The 16,851-nt window shown below is 45.0% G+C and overlaps 1 long non-coding RNA gene across 2 annotated transcripts in view; it reads left to right on the forward strand.

The window, feature by feature from the left end:
- Positions 1-592: 592 nt before the first annotated feature.
- The window catches only part of LOC109289316, a 22,627-nt gene continuing 6,368 nt past the window's right edge, over positions 593-16,851 (forward strand). For both annotated transcript variants that reach the window (XR_002095330.1, XR_002095331.1), the window contains exons 1-2: positions 593-679; positions 9,309-9,313. This is a non-coding gene — a long non-coding RNA (uncharacterized LOC109289316). The remainder of the gene's footprint in view (positions 680-9,308; positions 9,314-16,851) is intronic.

Raw genomic sequence — 16,851 nt, forward strand, 5'->3', positions numbered from 1 at the left:
TCATCAAGAGACTCAAGGCAAGGGGTAAAAGGAACATTAAAGTACAGCTAGCTGGCAGCTCAAAGGTATGGATCTTCTCCCTCCATCTGGGCCCTGTGCATTGAATGAAGTATTTAGTCACCATGGCACAAAACAATATACGATTTGAGCACTCTGCAAATATCACCGAACAAAGCCTGACACCACCTTGGCAAGGCGAGGGAGTGCCGTTACCCTTATATTCCAGATGGAGAAAATTGAATCACACAAAGTCAATGCCCTATTTTCCTGGTTTGAATAGGTGCTTCATACTTGCTGCTTTCATGAACTTTGAAGAGATAGGTTTTCGTACCTCTGAAGATGGCCCTACTTCCCCAGGCCTCTACCAAAATTCAGGGTATGTCCACACATATTGGAGCAGTTAATGTTAACCCAAAAAACCCACGTTTGATCCAGGAACAGGATCACGGTCTTTTGGGCTTTCACCACCAAATCTTCCTATCTCTTTTGGAAAGGAAAATCAGCCAATATCATGTAACACACAGACAACGTACAACAGGCAGACACGGTTCTTTGGGTGAATCTGATATCTTGTATTAAACCCACTTAATTATTTAAGTGGGTCTAATAAAAGATATCAGATTCACCCAAGGAACCTTGTCTGCCTGGGTCCTCAGACCAACGCGGCTACAACCTACACGTCAGAAAACGTACGAGCCGTTTTGCACCACAATGGTGTGTTCGCTTTCACATTGCTGTGCATATTGCTTTAAATATAACCCTGTTTAATATGTGCCTATATCTGCTGTATTTTGTCTGCTTGTTAAGCTGAGAAAGAAGCATGCTGCCTGAGCAGGTAAGCAGAAAGCCCCCCGTCGCGTCCGGAGACCTGTGGCTCTTTGTTTTAGAAACCCCCTGCCGTGTGCTGAAACGAGAAAGCCTGTGTTCAATCACTTAAGCAGGGGAGATCAAACCCCTAGGCTGGTCAATGTTCTTTTAAATTAATCATCTAAAATAAATGCTGGAAGTGTGGCAAGCCCTGATTGGAAAACTTAGGGTAATGTCATGCCAAGGTATATAGGAGTTTCCCAGATGCAGCTTAAGGAAGCTGCAGGGTGGAGTTAATTGTGAGCTGGAAAAAACTTCTCCCTATGTGGGGGGGAGGTGGGGGCTCCTTTTCACTGGAGAAGTGAGTTGGAGCTAAGTGAAGGGGAACTCGCAGGCTATATTCTAGCACCGGTTCAAATTCCCCCTATTCCCCCCTAACCTGTCTCACATCTCAAAGGGCCTCTGATCCTCACAGCTATGCATTTGCATGTTCATAACCCTGCATTTTGCATGCTGCTCCCCTATAACCCAGGAGAGCACACACAAAAAACAGAGGCTCCCTGTGCCTGAAGAAGGGTGTTTGTAGCTGGAAGCAGAGCGCGAATTAAAGGGGAGCTCAGGGAGGCTGAGCTCCCCCATAAGAGACAAAAGCCCCCCCTTGTAAGATTTGAAAATCATAACCTGGGGAGGGGGGTTCTGATCGGATTGCTCCTTCGCTTAGGTGGACTTGTTAATTAACCCGTTTAATTTTTTTGCAGACCCCTGCTCCCCAAGACTCAAAATGTAATTCAAACCCTGCCTGAACGATTTTTCCAGCTATTGAGTCGGTCCAATAAAAGATACCACATTCGCCCAAAGAAACCTCGTCTGCCTCTGTCCTTAGATCAACACGGCTACAACCAACAACCCTACGATCAAAGGAGAGAGATGGTCTCAGAGTCTGGGACTCAGCTTCTCTCCCTCTTTTCCCCCTTCCCCCTGGGTTTTGAGTGGGATAATGTCATGGGGGCACTGGCAACATGTAGCGGGTGCACATGGGTTGCACGCGCATGATGCATGCAGACGCCAGTCGCACATGCATGCATGGGGGTATTAATCCTTGGAATAGTTTTGGGGCCAGGATTGAAGCCTGGCAGATTTGAGCCAGGAGGAACAGACCTGGATCTTTTTGTTGCTGTTGCAGTTTCTTTTATCTCAGCATGACTGCGTGGCTGAGCCCTGCTGTATTGCAGGCCCCGGCGCACGTAGGCCTGGCTCTTTTTGCTGGGCTAACAGCTAGCCCTGTAGCTGAGACCAGCTGTATTTCAGGCCCCAAGGCAGGATGGGCCTGGGTCCTCTCTGAGTCCTTTTGCAGCTGTCCTGCCCCAGCTGAAACCATGGAACTGGAACCAGAAATGTTGAGGTGCGGTAACTGGAGCTACAGTCATCCCATGGATGTGGAAATCAGCATCCTCCAGCTTCCCAGAAAGCAACAAGGGGCCCTTTGCATCACAGAAGGACCTGTGCTCGCTAGCCAAGGTGCAGTGGATCCCAAGGATCAACTCATAAGACTCTCTGGTCTGGGCCACCCTATCCAGCCTGGTGCTGCGTGGCGGATATAGGGGTGCAGGCCCCTGAACTAAACCTTTGTGTGAGCCCCCTCCCAAGTTCCAGACTGCCTGGACAAGGGGGAATCTCCCCAAAAAGGGTGAAACCTATAAACTATACCTTCTGGTTGATAGTGTTTCAAATTGCTTTTAGTGTCTCCTTTGCTTTCTGTAATGAATCTCTTCTTTTGTGTTTCCACTGCTTGCAAGGAGGGGTTTTGGTCGATGTGGGACCCCCCCTGCTAAATTCAGGGATCCCCAATTTCTAGGTGGGGGCTTGAGCCACATTGGGTACCCTGAAATTTGAACCCGGGCCTTGTTGCTGCTGACCAGTGAACGGTTACAATCATCTTCTTTACATCCACCCTTTTTACCTTCCTTTCACCGACAGCAATCCATGAAATGAGGCAGTGAAATCCAGAAAGCAAAGTGTTAAAATGTTACCAGGACCTGCTCACACACGTGAGCATACACACACATGCACAAAGCAGTGAGACAAAGCATCTGAGTGAGGATATGTAGATACTGTGCAAGAGTAATGAATTCAGCTTCCTGCCCTTCATAGTTACAATGGGCTCCGGGGGTTATATGCTCATCAGAAAACTGCAAAGGTCACAGAGGACCTTGGACTGAACTGCTCCGAACAATGTTACACCCTAATCCTGGGACGTGCGAGTGTCCCTGGGACTCTCTGTATCCCTCAGCTCCCAGCCAACAAATTGTGATTTATTCCCTTGGCTGAGCACACGATGGTTTGTAAGGCTACTCCTTGTGAGTCCTTTGCTCTGCTTTCATAGTTTCATAGTTTCTAGGGTCGGACGGGACCTGAGCAGATCATCAAGTCCGACCCCCTGCCATGGCAGGAAAGGGTACTGGTAAAGGGAAAAGGAACGAGACCTCCACAAGGTCAAGAAGACTTGCTGCTAGTCTGTGCGCCACCTCCTGCCAGCTGGTGAGGACCCAGGTTATGCTGTATTATTGGTGGGGCAGCTAGCTTTGTTTCCCTCTGCTTTTTTTTCTTTTCTCATTTGCACTATTTCTTAAGAAAACACACTGGAGTATTGTCGATCCACGTCCCCCTGCTGAGATAAGAAATAATTAACTGCACCGAGTGGATTAATCGTGGGGTGGGTTGCTTAGGATCGTCAAAATCCTCTTGGATGCTGAGAAGGCATCTCCTGGACGCACAACAGACGTCTTGTTTGGCTCCTTCACGCTTTACAAAGTTCAGCCCCTCTCACTTCTTCCCCCAAAAAAATAAAAACGGCAATTATATAAGCTGTTTGGAGTACACAAAAAGAAAAGAAATAGTGTGGTTATTTATCTTGATACACATGCAGTGTTGCCATACGCGGAGGCCAAAGGCTGGGGAGAGCAAGTGACTGGGGAATGCTAAATGGGGTGCTGCCATCTATTGGCCAGCGGAGAGATATCGCAAAGGATCAGATCCCAAAACCGATGCACAAAAACATGAGAGTGGCTGGGGCCCCTTGGGCTGACAAGCCCAGTCCTCAGCATTGACAGGCAACCTTTTACCCAGAGAGTCCTAAAAGTTGTTCCCTCCGACTCCTTGCGTGCCTGAGCAAAAAGCAAGCTATGCAAACCAAGTTCAAAAGCATCCTACCAGGTGCCACAGGTAAAAAGCAGAGAAGACAAGGGCGGCAGCAGTGCCCCGCCACCAAAACAGCAGTATTATTTTGGTGAATATATGATCGTGGGGTATCTAAGTCCAATGTTACAAACCTGACAACTCCAATCAGCCCGTGTCTAATGGCAAAACCTATGTTTCGACTCCAAAATGCCCCTGGTGCCCAGAAATACCCCTCTGTGCATGTCCAGAACTGCTCCAGCTCAGTGCCTAGCTCACCCCTAAACCCACTCATGATCTGGGGCTTAGGTATATCTCTACAAAAAAAACCCAAGGGACTCAATCTAGTAGGTATTTTTAGAGTGAGCTTAATGCACATCAGTAGGATCAGGCTCTGCACAAAAAATGCAGGTGCAGCCAGTACTTTCATTCAAAGAAAGTATTGGGTAAGGCCTCCTTCTATAGGGAAGTGAAAGGAAGTAAAAGGCTTCCATTCAGCTCATTCGACTTGCTGATGGACACCAACCCACATCTCCCATCTAGGCTTCTCTGGGTGCACGTATGTGTGCAGCTTGCCCATTTAAGTTACGACACAGCACAGAAAAGCACTGGGAACTCACTAGACCAAAAGAAGAGGACAAAGGGAAGCCTGACTCTCTATCTTAGTTGGGCAGGAAACTCATTTGGGATGGGGGGATCTTAGCATGTGCTCCCCTCCTGCATTTGACAGTCCATAGTCCTTGGATAAAATGCTTTAATCCTTTTTCACAGCTTCTGCCCAGGAGAGGTAAAGCAGGCCTCAATCTAAACAGCCTCTACCCGGGGGGTCCAGCACGCGTTTGGGAAGTGGGAGAAGTATGTCTGAACTCTGTCAGGCTGAGCTGGCATTGAACCCAGTCCTCCAAAGTCATGAGCTCTAACCACTAAGATTGTCCATCAATAGCAGGGGTCATCACCTCCTTCCACCAGGTTTTGAAAGAAAAGTTAACTCTGCATCATAGGCGCCTACCTTCAGGGCCGGGATCAGGACTCAGCCTTGTCTTTTGGGTTCAATTTTTGCTGGCTTAGGTCTAGGTAGTACTGAACAGGTTGGCACTAGGCATCTCCATGCTGGCTGGGTTGTAGCTCTTGTCTGAGGAGTCTTCCTCTTCCTGTGTGCTGTCCAGGGATCTCATGTAGGGTGGAAGATTGCACTACAAGAGTCTAGAAATTAGGGATAATGATACTATATCAGAGCACAGCTAAGACCTCATTGAAGGAGACACCTAAACCATCCCAGAGCCTACCGTGTTTAGTGGCATTTGATTTTGAGGGCAAAGACCAACAATTAGAAGATGCTAGAATAGGAGAAAGCACCAGATTCATCCACTTTAAGATAATAAAGCTGTTTTAACTATTTTTTTCCTATCCAGCAGCCCAGGTAGCTAATTAAATCTATTAAAAACCAATCAAAACTCATGTGACCTTGGCTTTTCTCCTGCAGTGCCAATGAGGCATTTACCCCAGCCATCTCCATCTTTTCCTACAATGATCATGGAAATCAATTCACACTTTGTACTTCATCAAATCCTCTGTCCTCTGTGAACAATAGGCTTCAATTGCCAAAGCAGTCATTAGCAACCTGACTGGCATTTCCAGTGACTGCAGGGAAAGGCCTTTGCTGCTTTTGCAGAATTTGAATAATTAATTACAGAAATTCGTAGTAGCAATCACTGCCACAGTACAGACTGCAAGGGGCTGGTTTTGTACAGATGCATGCAACCTTTGGTCTTTATCATGGATGGAATCATACCCTTGAACAGAAAGCCTCTCTTACATGGTGTGGGTGAAGGTTATCCTTTTGAATGTGGGACAGCTACAGCGCTGCCCTGAGCCCAATATATTGCAGCCCTGCACTGTAATCTAGATTCAGTTAAGCATATGCTCAAAAGCATCCCTTTTCAAGTCATTGGAACACGATTGAATGCTGAAAGCGAAGCTGAGCCCGGACCCGAGGAAGGGCCTTTTGCATCCCTAACACAAGTTACCTAAGTAACTAAGACCAAAAGACTATCCAGGAAAAAATCTTCTTGCATCATGTTTTGCAAGAGAAAACTAGACTATTTAGCCAGCCAACTTCAAATATAAATTGCTTTTTGGTTGGGTGTTTCTCATACAAGTTTAAGGAATACATGCTAGCACTCTAGAAATATACTTGCAAAAAAAAACCAGACTGGATTTCCACACCGGAGTGGTAAGTGCTCTGACATAAGTGTCTGCTTTTGAGAACAGGGTTAACAGTCTCATGCCATCTCACCCAGCACCAGAAAAACCACTTGGAAGAGCTGAGAGAACACCATCAGAAACTTGCTGAAGAATATTTTAAGATGTAAAACTCAGCTGTCTTTCTGGGATGGATGCATCACAAAACTCCGGTTTTGGAACAGAATCGAGTCATTCCCAAAAACTAGTGTTTTTGATCCCAATTCTGTCTGGAGCTTGCTCAAGTTTCCATCATTTTGCAATCTAGCAAGGATTAAAAGACTTCCTGATGTCCTTCTCCTCTCCGAAAAGAAAAACTACACAGCTGACGCACTCCTTTGACTTATCCCAATCAATGGAAAGGTCTTGCAGGAGTGCCATTTCTGGGGGACTTCTTGTGTTTTTCCACAGGAAAGGCCTCACCCACAGTGAAAGAGAATCATAAAAAAAATGGGTCAAGCAGAATATCTTTGGATACATTTGGGCAAGGTCATGAGCTGCCTCTCCACCAAACGGTTCCTCAGTTCCCAGGCTTGGTTGAATGTGCAATTACACAGCATGCAGTCTTTTCCTATGGTGGAAAACAAAACAAAAGAAGAACAGGAAAGAGACATTGAGTCTCGATGCCAAAATACTTTGCTCTCTTTTGGACTTCTAAAAACACTCGGGATACAGAAGGTTGATTTACCAAGGGAGTGATGCACTGGAGCCTTGCTTAGCTCTCTATGGGGTTAGAGAGATTAAAAGCTAAAGTCCATAATAGAGAGAATATATCTGAGTTTCTGCACGACGGCAGTAGCTCCTTATGGACCTGATGCAGAAGGTGACATGCTAAACCTCAGTGATCCTAAGGACCTCGTTGCAGTTTGGTCTCTTCAGGCAGACCCATACCACAGAACCACAGAATGCAGCACTGGGAGATATCCATCTGACATCCATAAGACCCTGCGATGAAGCATCAGTTTATATATGTTCCCAGTTCTGTAGAAGCTGTCTGTATTCCTACAATAGCCACGTCACGCATCAGCCTCTTCAAAGCATTCATCCTCCCAGAGGCACCCTACGATGTGGAATGGCTCTTGTCCCCATTTTATAGGCACGAGATTGAAGCACGGAAAGTCAAGTGGCATCCACGAAAGATCCCTGATACTGAATGTTGCAGCACCTGAATCAGAGGAGGAGAGCAAAGTATCTACGAATAGAGGCCACCTCACCTAATAGGAAATTTGCAGGAGAGGGGCATGTTGTAAGCTCCACCCTTCCTAGGGCTTTAAATGTCTTACTCTCTCTTATCAGGATCCATGAAGCTAAACATTTCCTGGAGTTGGACAGCTCTGCTAGATAGACCTTTCTCACCAGTAACAGCTGGCGGTGGTGAAGACCTCACTGTGCAGTAACACAGTGGTTAGAGCACTCAGCCAGGAGGTGGCAGATCCAGATCCAGGGCCTGAAAGGATTTGAACCTGCATTTCCCACCTTGCTGAGGGAACACAACTCCATAGCCTAGCAGTGGGGAAAGCTACCCCGAGTATGGAGACCTGGGTTCATCGGGATGGGCCTGGAACCCAGCTCTGCTCCTTCCCAGGTGAGTATCCATTGGGCTACGAAGTCATACCTATGTGCAAAACCTCACTGCCTCTGGCACACCTGGTATTTCAGCATGCCTTGCTAAGTGCACCAGCGGCTAGACAGAATCAAGAAGGCCCTAACCTAGAATACATTTAGCCTGCTGGTTAGCATAATACTATAGAGGGAAAATGAAGGTTCAGATCCTTTCAGGGAAAAGCAGGAATTGAGCTTAGGCTTTGCATGGATGCTCTAACCCTCGAGTTAGTAGGCAAAAGGAATAAGCACCACTTCCACTCATTTTGCAAGGAGCTGAGCGAGACAGCTGAGAATCCCCCACAGCTGAGACAGGGGACCGCCTCATTTGTAAATCCTGAGGAAACCAGGCTGCTCTCTTAAGCAAGTCTGGAAAAGCCCAGCAGCACAAATGTAGTCATCGAGGGATTTGACTTTGTTGGCAGACCCTTGGACACTCCTCCAGCATTCATGTGGCAGCTAAACATCTGCAGGGCTGGTTAAGCAGAACTTAGGTTTTTTTTGTGGATGTGATATTCAACCACTTGCCCAAGGTCAAAGAGTGAGTTTTTCAGCAAAGCAGGAGACTGAATGCAGATATCCCTAAATATATAGGTTAATGGCTTATTACCCTTGGACAAGGCTTCCTCTGGTGGAAACAGAGCCAAAGACACCAAATTGACACATAGACCCTTAGCCTCTGGGTCATTTTTCATCCAGGCATACACAGGCTGACTTCAATGAGACATCTCATATGAGCCAATGTTCATCAACATGAATAAGGTCTCCCTTAGAGCCTATTAAATCATTATAGTCTCCCATAAAACACTGGAATTTGCTGTCTTTGTTGCATATTTCCCCTGTTTAGTTACCCCAGATTTGTGTTGGGACCAGTGAACTGCGGTGCTCAGGGACCCTGAGCAGTGAACCCAGCTCTTCAGCTTTAAACATGTGTATTTACACTCATTGCACCATCTGGAGAAAGCCTAAAGCTGTGACATGAAACAAATGAGGAATTCAACATGGGGATAAAGTGTCAACTGAGTGCATTTTGCTTTTTATTTTCAGTTTGTGCTTGATGAGTAAGAAGCCAACGGCAAATCTGTCAGGAACCCATTGAATAACATGGCATATTATATGCCATATTAAAAGAAGATCTGAATGGAAAGGATGAGGTGTCATGTACAAATCTTGCCTTTGACTTCTACCCCGGGGTGAGGTGGGGGTGTTTACACATAGTATTTAGCCCTATTATTGTCCATCAAATTATAGTCAAGTTCATATAAAGAGACAAGTGACTTTTTTTGCTTGGCTATCACACATCAGCAATGGCTTGTGAGTAGCATATATGGGGTGACTGGCAGAAAGATAGGCCATTCAGATTCAAGGCCAAAACTATTCCCAACTCACTTATGTTTCAGAATTGCCAACAGACAACAGTAATAGGATAATTAGCTTCTACACTTTACTACTGAGTATGATTTTCAGAAGAAGAAACTTTCAAGCCCTGGTACTGAACCTTGGGATGTAAAAGATGTGCTCCACGAAGACCATTTTGTATATAAGTTTTTTATTTTGCACCTTCAGTTATCCTTATTCCCAATGCACAGGGAGGATCTGAGTATTGACCCAGGGTGAAGGTGCACAGCATGCTTGGTTCCTTTACATGCCTTTGGGACTTTATTTTGACTTATCCTATTTACACTGGAGGTCAGAGAGATTTCCGACAATCGAGACAGTGCCCTTTGCAAGCTTCTGACAGCCTGTCAATATACATGAGCAGAAACACAAATCTGTACTTGGTGTTTGCAAAAACAGAGGTGTTAAAAATCTCTGATGCACAGTGATAGAGACTGGTTTGAAGTCACTTTTGCCGGCGGCATGCCCAGAAGTGCCAGCGGCTCTTCTTGGGGAGGGCTCCCCCCACACACCTGTTGCCTAAGCCAACAGTGCTCGCTCTCGGGGGGGCACCAATACTCTCAGGAGGTGCACGTGCACCCCTGTGCACCCCCTACATGTCACCTATGGTCACTTTGGTCCAATAAACTACTATCCATCTTTTGAATGACCAAAGTGCCTATGCCTCTCTGTACAATAAGGAAGTCCCTAGTCTGGTTTTTAGGCAGCCAGTGGGAGATTTAGATGTTTAGCCCTCCCAGGGGAAAGGCTAAGTGCAGAAGACACTTTCTAGACAGGTCATCTTGTCCAGGCTGAGCTCGTGTGACTGGTCAAGAATAATGAGATGTCTTTTGCTAATGGCTCAATGTACTGCTCCAATGCATTTATGTACAACATGTGGTACCATGATGCACTTCGGGCCAAAATCTGGTCTAAGGTAAGGAACAGACTGGGCTGGAAAAACTGACTGAGAGGCAGAGGTGGGAAGCAGGAGAAGGGAATATAAATACCCTCCACACACACACACACACACACACACACCTCACTTAGGAGTAGGAGTCAAGGACAAGATTTGTACAGTATGTGATGGCTCGGCCTTTTTACAACTCTTGGGGAGCAAGCTGCCCATTAAATTAACCATGATAGACTGGCATCCAGAAAAGAAAAATGTATATTCTGAAAATGAAGGATAAGGAGCTGAAATGCCTTGGCTCTCCTTGCATGAGTTAGCTCAAACAAGATGCCCCAGCCCTACCATGTGTGAAAGCACTTGCCCTTCATCATCACAGAGGCAATGGAAACCTCCAGGTTTGTTCCCGTTCACCAAATCCACGCCTGTCTCATGACATATTGAAGAGAGCAATCTGTATTTCTTTGGCTCAGTCCTTTTGCAAAGGAAATAAGATATTTCTCAAGCACCCCTGGCTTCCAACAAAGAAAACGTAAGGTCACAATTCATCAGGACCTTTCCTCAATGATAGGAATAAAATCATCATCAGAAGTGGGAAGGAGATAACTTTCCCAAAGGGTAACTCCCTTCCAGGAGGGCAGCATCTCTGACTGTAAAATGCATATTAGTCCACTATGATGAGTAACAGTAAGGCCAAGGGTTTCTATTAATGCAACTGCAGGCATGAATCCAAGTTTTCATGTGGTTGCTGGCATAAGCCTTCAGATTTGTATCTACTCTGTTTTGCAGGGGCCAAAGTTACAGGGGAAATTTGTGCTTACTGTCCAATTGCTTGGCCTCATCTTGGAGTTCACCCTGAAAATTGTTTTTCCTTTTTGGCCACCACGTAGACAACCTGGAAAGGAAAAAATCTTGCTCCTGACAACCTCAGAGCCTCTAGCTGTGGTCCTAGGTAAGCTGCACAACCACAGGCATCCCTCTCAACTCCAATCAATTGTTAAAAGCATTTGTCTCATGCTGCAAGCTCCTCAGAGCAGGGACTGCCTTTCACATGGCATCTGCTCAATGTCTAACACAAGGCCCAGTCCTCACTGGTCCAGTGGAAACTGCTGTAAGACATATAAGTCCTTGTCCTCCTCCTCTTTGCTCCCAGTGTTTGGACCCTAGAGGTATATGAATGAAGAATACCAGCATAGGTATACAAGTCTTTAACAGTGGATTAATTTCCACGCCCCGTCTGATGAAAGTTAGATCCTCTCCATTTCTTGCTGCCACTAAGGAACTATTCTGGTTTCCTACACCCAGAGGTGGAAATGGTGGATTATATTCTTGACATTTATTTTATTTTTTTGTTCTGAAGGTATTAAAACTTACTGTCAGAAGTAACAGATCCTATTACACCCGCTGTAGCTGCTCTTGCAGGATTTCACTCCTCATTAAACAATGCCAGGGTGAAAGGTCTTACTGGAGGAAGAATTGTAACAACCAGGATGATCAGTGCCTCCAGGGCAGCACTGGCCAGAATAACACCCCAAAAAATGGCCCGGTTTCTGAAATGTCCCAGAGAGTGCTACTTAGCTGCAACTTGGCTGGGTTTCATTTCAACAGGGATTTATGCACATTTATGATTTGCCAGACTGGCTGCTAGAGTGCGGAGAACAAAAACTCAACTACATCTCTCTCCTTTCCTTTCACCCTTCCTGAGCCATTGCTGGTGCCCAAGATGAAAACTAGTCTCTCCTGCCCTGTTTGGTTTTTTTTTTACCAAAATGGTTAGAACAATTTTTTGTAATGAGTGGCTCCTTTTTTTCTGTAGGGGGGGTAGGAAGTTAATTAGCCTTACACTCAATCCTCCCTGATTTGTCTAGGATCAGGACTGGCAACAACAACAAAAGAAGCCTGTGGGGCTCAGCAACACATCCACACTCAAGATGTCAAAAAGCAATATGACAGCTGGCGTGGCTACAATTTTAAATGCCAGTACCTTATTGTATCCCCTTCCGTAACATGCTGTAGTTCCCCCTTTGTTCCAGGAAATACATGCAATGAAATGGTTGGAAGCAAAGTCTTTGATCTAGAAACATATTTCAGTGCAGATGTCATCCTGGATCACTGGCTCCCTGATCTCTATTTGTGTGCACAAACATCAGATGCATTGCACTGAGTGCACAGGACTGACTTCAGCTCACATGCTGCAGGTCACAGGCATACCGAAGGGATCAGTGAAAGGCTGGATGAGATGTGGAAGTACCCAACTGTGCCTAGGGAAGATCTCAGGAAGTAAAATGCACGAGTGCAAATGTGCAGGTAAAATTTTGACGCACACTTGAAAATCTGGCCTTTTGACCTGAGATAGAGTCTGGCCATTTGGTAGCACTCTTAAGACTATTAGCACTGTTAAAAGAGCCGTTGACTTCTCGCTTACACGCATAATCACCGGGACTACACATGCAAATCAAGTACTTGCACTTGATACCAGTTGCATCTTAATATATGTAATAACACAGCTAGAGTGATATGAAACATGGTTAGCCAGCCTGCCTGGTGGCTCTCCATGGAAGAAAATGCCTCTTTTAACTCAAGACAAAATGCATTGGGACAAATTCATTCCTCATTGTTCCATAAAAGCGTCCATGAAGATTACAGATTTCTCACAGCCAAAATGATTTCCTCGATTGCTGCTTTTAGGCTCGGAAGAAAACAGAAGATGATCCTTACAGAAAAGTTTCTGTTGCATCCTCCGAAAGCAACAGGCTGTACACCGTTATCTCCACAAACAATGCAGACTTCACCATATAGTCATTTCTGCTTTAATATAACATGTAATTCATGTATTAATGTAAATCAAAAGACTGTTATTGTTTACTAACCTTACTGACCCACCTAGAAGATTTCTATGGATGGAGTACTTCGCCTGTCTTGAAACACAACCCAGGAGCTGGTGACAAAATACTAACAGAAGCTACCACAGCTTAAGAGGCACATCACTTAATTGAAAACATCTGCAAGGCCAGTGTGTGAAGACACATCTTCCATAAGCAACACATTTAAAAAAAAACCCATTCCTTATTCCATGTCTTCTGAAACTTTCCAAGGAAATGGTTTGTTTCTGTCCTGTTTATGATACAGCAACAATAAAAAAAGCTACATCTCTTTTCTTGGAAGCTTAATCTTTCCTACTTCTACTTTTTTGAAATAATGGATATTTTTAATATATGGAAGCAACTTGTATAGCTAGGCCCAGTGTTTTGGTTTCCTTAGTTCTTCTAGCATGATGATACTTAGTAGTTTCCAGGTCTTTTCAAGTCCTGGATATGCTAGACAATAATGTCCCAACTCTTTCCTGGGTACCAGGTGGTCTAAGGACATATCTTCACTGACTGCCTTCCTTGCATGCAGACCAGCCTCTGGCTTCTTTACTATCCCTTCCATCCAGGAAGAGCACACGCCAACTGCAGATGCTTCCTCAGCCTGACCAAGGGCATTTGTACCCGAAAGTTTGCAAAGATGAATTTTTCCAGCTATTTGAGATCATATTTACCCAAAGAACCTTATCTGACAACTCTTTCTTTTAGTTTTTGCAGAGTACTTTGGAAACACTTTCTTTCCTACCACCCAGGAGCTAGCTGCCAATAGGAGATAATAACTGGAAGGTGATTTGCTGGATAGAAACTGTACATATCCTGAACCAAGTCACCATCACTGATGGGCAAGACTCGTGCCAGAATCATCAATCAACTGGTGTCACATCACTCACACCGCACAGCCGGTGCAACCTAATTGCGTCAAGTCACAACCAATGTGATGTCACAGCATGCATGGTTGAGCTGAGACCTGATTAGTTTAGAGGCTCCAAAAAGAGACCTTACCAGAGGCTGAAAAGGACCTCTGCCCAACCTGCATCACCTTTATTCCTACTAAACTAGGACCCCTGCCAGAGGCATACCTGTGGTCTAACCAGTTAAGCCATAAGGAATTTCCCTTGGTCCATGCAACAGAAATAAGGCAATGCGTTCCCCATCTGGAGTTTCTCAAGAAACACATTGCACTGACAGACGGCATTATTAACTCATGATAAAATCGTGTCTGCCCTTTCAAAATGATAGCCCCCAGGGGAGCATGTGGGATATAGTGCAATCCTGACTTAAAACCAAGGAGCCGTCATGGTTGTGCATCTGCAACCTCTGCCATCCAGTAGTAGGCCCCTACTTGTCTCCAGGTGAAATCATGCAGTTCTTTCCCTCCTGCACCAGTGAAGCACAGACCAGTTGCTGACCAACTTGAAAATCTGGCTGAGCTTAGGGCACCTAAATATCACACCATCAGGAACTAGTGACCAAGGAAGTAGTTTCCAAGAACTTTCCTAAGACAAACATTTTTATTATGTCACTGGAACAAAGCATTACAGGGGGAAGGGAGATTTCAAAAGAGCGAACAGCCTACTTGCATATTTAGTCTCATTTATCTTATGGCTCATACAAGTGACATTAGATAGGCGTTCTTAAATTCCCGAGCAAGAACAGACTTATATTTTCTCAGAAAGCTGCAAACTTCCCAGAAGCCTCAGGAGCATCCCAAGCAGACTTGCCCTCTTTGGACCCATCCTGTTTGATCTGGTTTCAGTGCTGACAGAATTGCATTCAAACCACTCACTCTGCCCTTATCTCATAGCAGCCCAGTCTATCTCAGTGAGGCAATTGGTAGCCTTGAGGCTGGGTCTTGCCAGGGAGTGACGGAGGTGAAACGGCTCACTCCCCTAACACACGCTATCCAGTGTTCACTCCCCTAACACACTCTGCTATCCAGTGTTCAAATCCTATGATGCAAGCACAGATCAATAAGCCTGTCTGAGCATGCCAGCATTCACCACAACCCATGAGACAAATTCTCTTTTCAACACAGGTACCAATGAGATCAATTGAGTTCAGAGCATTTCCTTCGCAGGATAGTTTGCATCACAACCAAGGGCGCAGATATGCAAGCAAGTTACTGAAGGCAGGGGAGGATGAGCTTTGCCATACAACAGTGTCCCCATCATAACTCTCCACAGTGTTCCCTTTCTTACCCCTATTAAATGCAAACTCACCTGTAGTAGCTGAGCCCTCAGTGCAAGAGAAGTAAGGTACTTCAAGTTGACCTTCATTTACTGTGAGGTGACAGCATGCACATGGGTGGTAACAGGGATGAGATGACCTCTATTCAGCCCCCCAATGCCTCATAGAAATGTATTCACATGCCTCTATTCTTAGAGCAAATTATTCCACCCTTAACAATTGCTTAACCCTGGGAGACACTGTGCTGGTGGAGAACTATGAGCATTGGCAAAGCACTGCCAATGTGTACTTTATTATATTAAGAAAGCTTGGTCTGTACAAGAAGAGTAAAACCATGGCCATCCCAAGCTGTACCAATGCAAAAGAAGGGCTGAAAATGTAACTACATCTACACCAGAGGATTCTCCCAGCCCAGCTGGGAGATCCCTCGCTGTTAGACAGGGATCCACCTGACCACCCAGCCACAACAGTAGAAGCTGGTGGCACAGTATGGGTAAAAAAAAAAGCATTAATTCAAATGCAGGAAAAAGCAACCATGGATGAAAATCTGCTGGAACCAATAAGGTCCCAGCAGCCCATCCTGCTGATACAGCCTTGTACACGCTTGGGTAAAGAAGGAATTTTCAAAGCAATGTTAATTTAACACAGATGATTCAACCACAGCCAGTTCCCTTTGGTCTTCTTCCTTTACCCCCATTGAAATCATGGTGCTGAATGGACAGCTCTGTTTTACCTTTTCATTGAAACTCTTTCTCAAGAGTTAAGACCTTTTTTTAAAAAAGTTAGTCTCTAGTTTTGCACTGGGTCTTAGAAAAGACAAAGGAATGTGCATTTGTTTAGAAGAAAGGGCATTGTTGCATGCATGATGCATCTTCCTTGATTCTCCAGGATTATACAAATGCTTTCTTCCCAGTCCAATCTTGTATCACAGATAGGGAATGAGATTTTCGGCAAACATCTTTAATTACAACTGCATGTTCCACATGGCAAAAAAAAAGTGCCAGTTTAGGGAGCTGGGGCTAGAAATGCTGTACTTCACAGTCAAATATGCATCCATACAGTGGAGGCCGCTGTAAATCAGTGCACAGCATTAGTGGTAGTTAAACGTGCTTTGATTCTTGCAATATTTCCCATTCTAAATAAAGGGAAACTCCAAGTGTCAGAGCAGAGTAAAATTTCATCTTTAGTGACCCTGCCTTTTACCAGCATGTATACATATAAATGCATATGTTTGTGAACAGGAAACGGGGATGCATTTAAGGAGTTTGAATTTCTCTTTCTTTTTTATTTTTCCTTAGTTCTAGGGTCATGCAGTTTAACAGCTTGTATTCCCAAAAGATCAAGTCTCCATTCCCGCCATGCAACTCTACAAAAATGGAAGATTATGTGACAGACCACCAGGGAACAGATGAAAGTCCCTAAATAACAGCACTGATTCAAACATGGGACAGCCTGAAAGTATGCCAAACCCCACTAGGAAAGCCACATTACTCACAGTTCCCAGATCTTTCAGCAGACACCAGGGCATAATCTGTCATCCTCTTTTTCCCTCTATAGTGACTTATTCTGGCTGCAGATATATAAGGTACTGGCATATTTAAAAAATAAAAGAATAAAATACTCTAGCTATTAACTTCTTTTTCAGGCTTCTTCCCAAGGGCCGGTAAGGGGACAGAGAATCACAGA

The sequence above is a fragment of the Gavialis gangeticus genome, unplaced genomic scaffold (genome assembly GCF_001723915.1).
Source record: "Gavialis gangeticus isolate Ggan-Ray unplaced genomic scaffold, GavGan_comp1, whole genome shotgun sequence".
NCBI classification, from domain to species: Eukaryota; Metazoa; Chordata; order Crocodylia; family Gavialidae; genus Gavialis; species Gavialis gangeticus.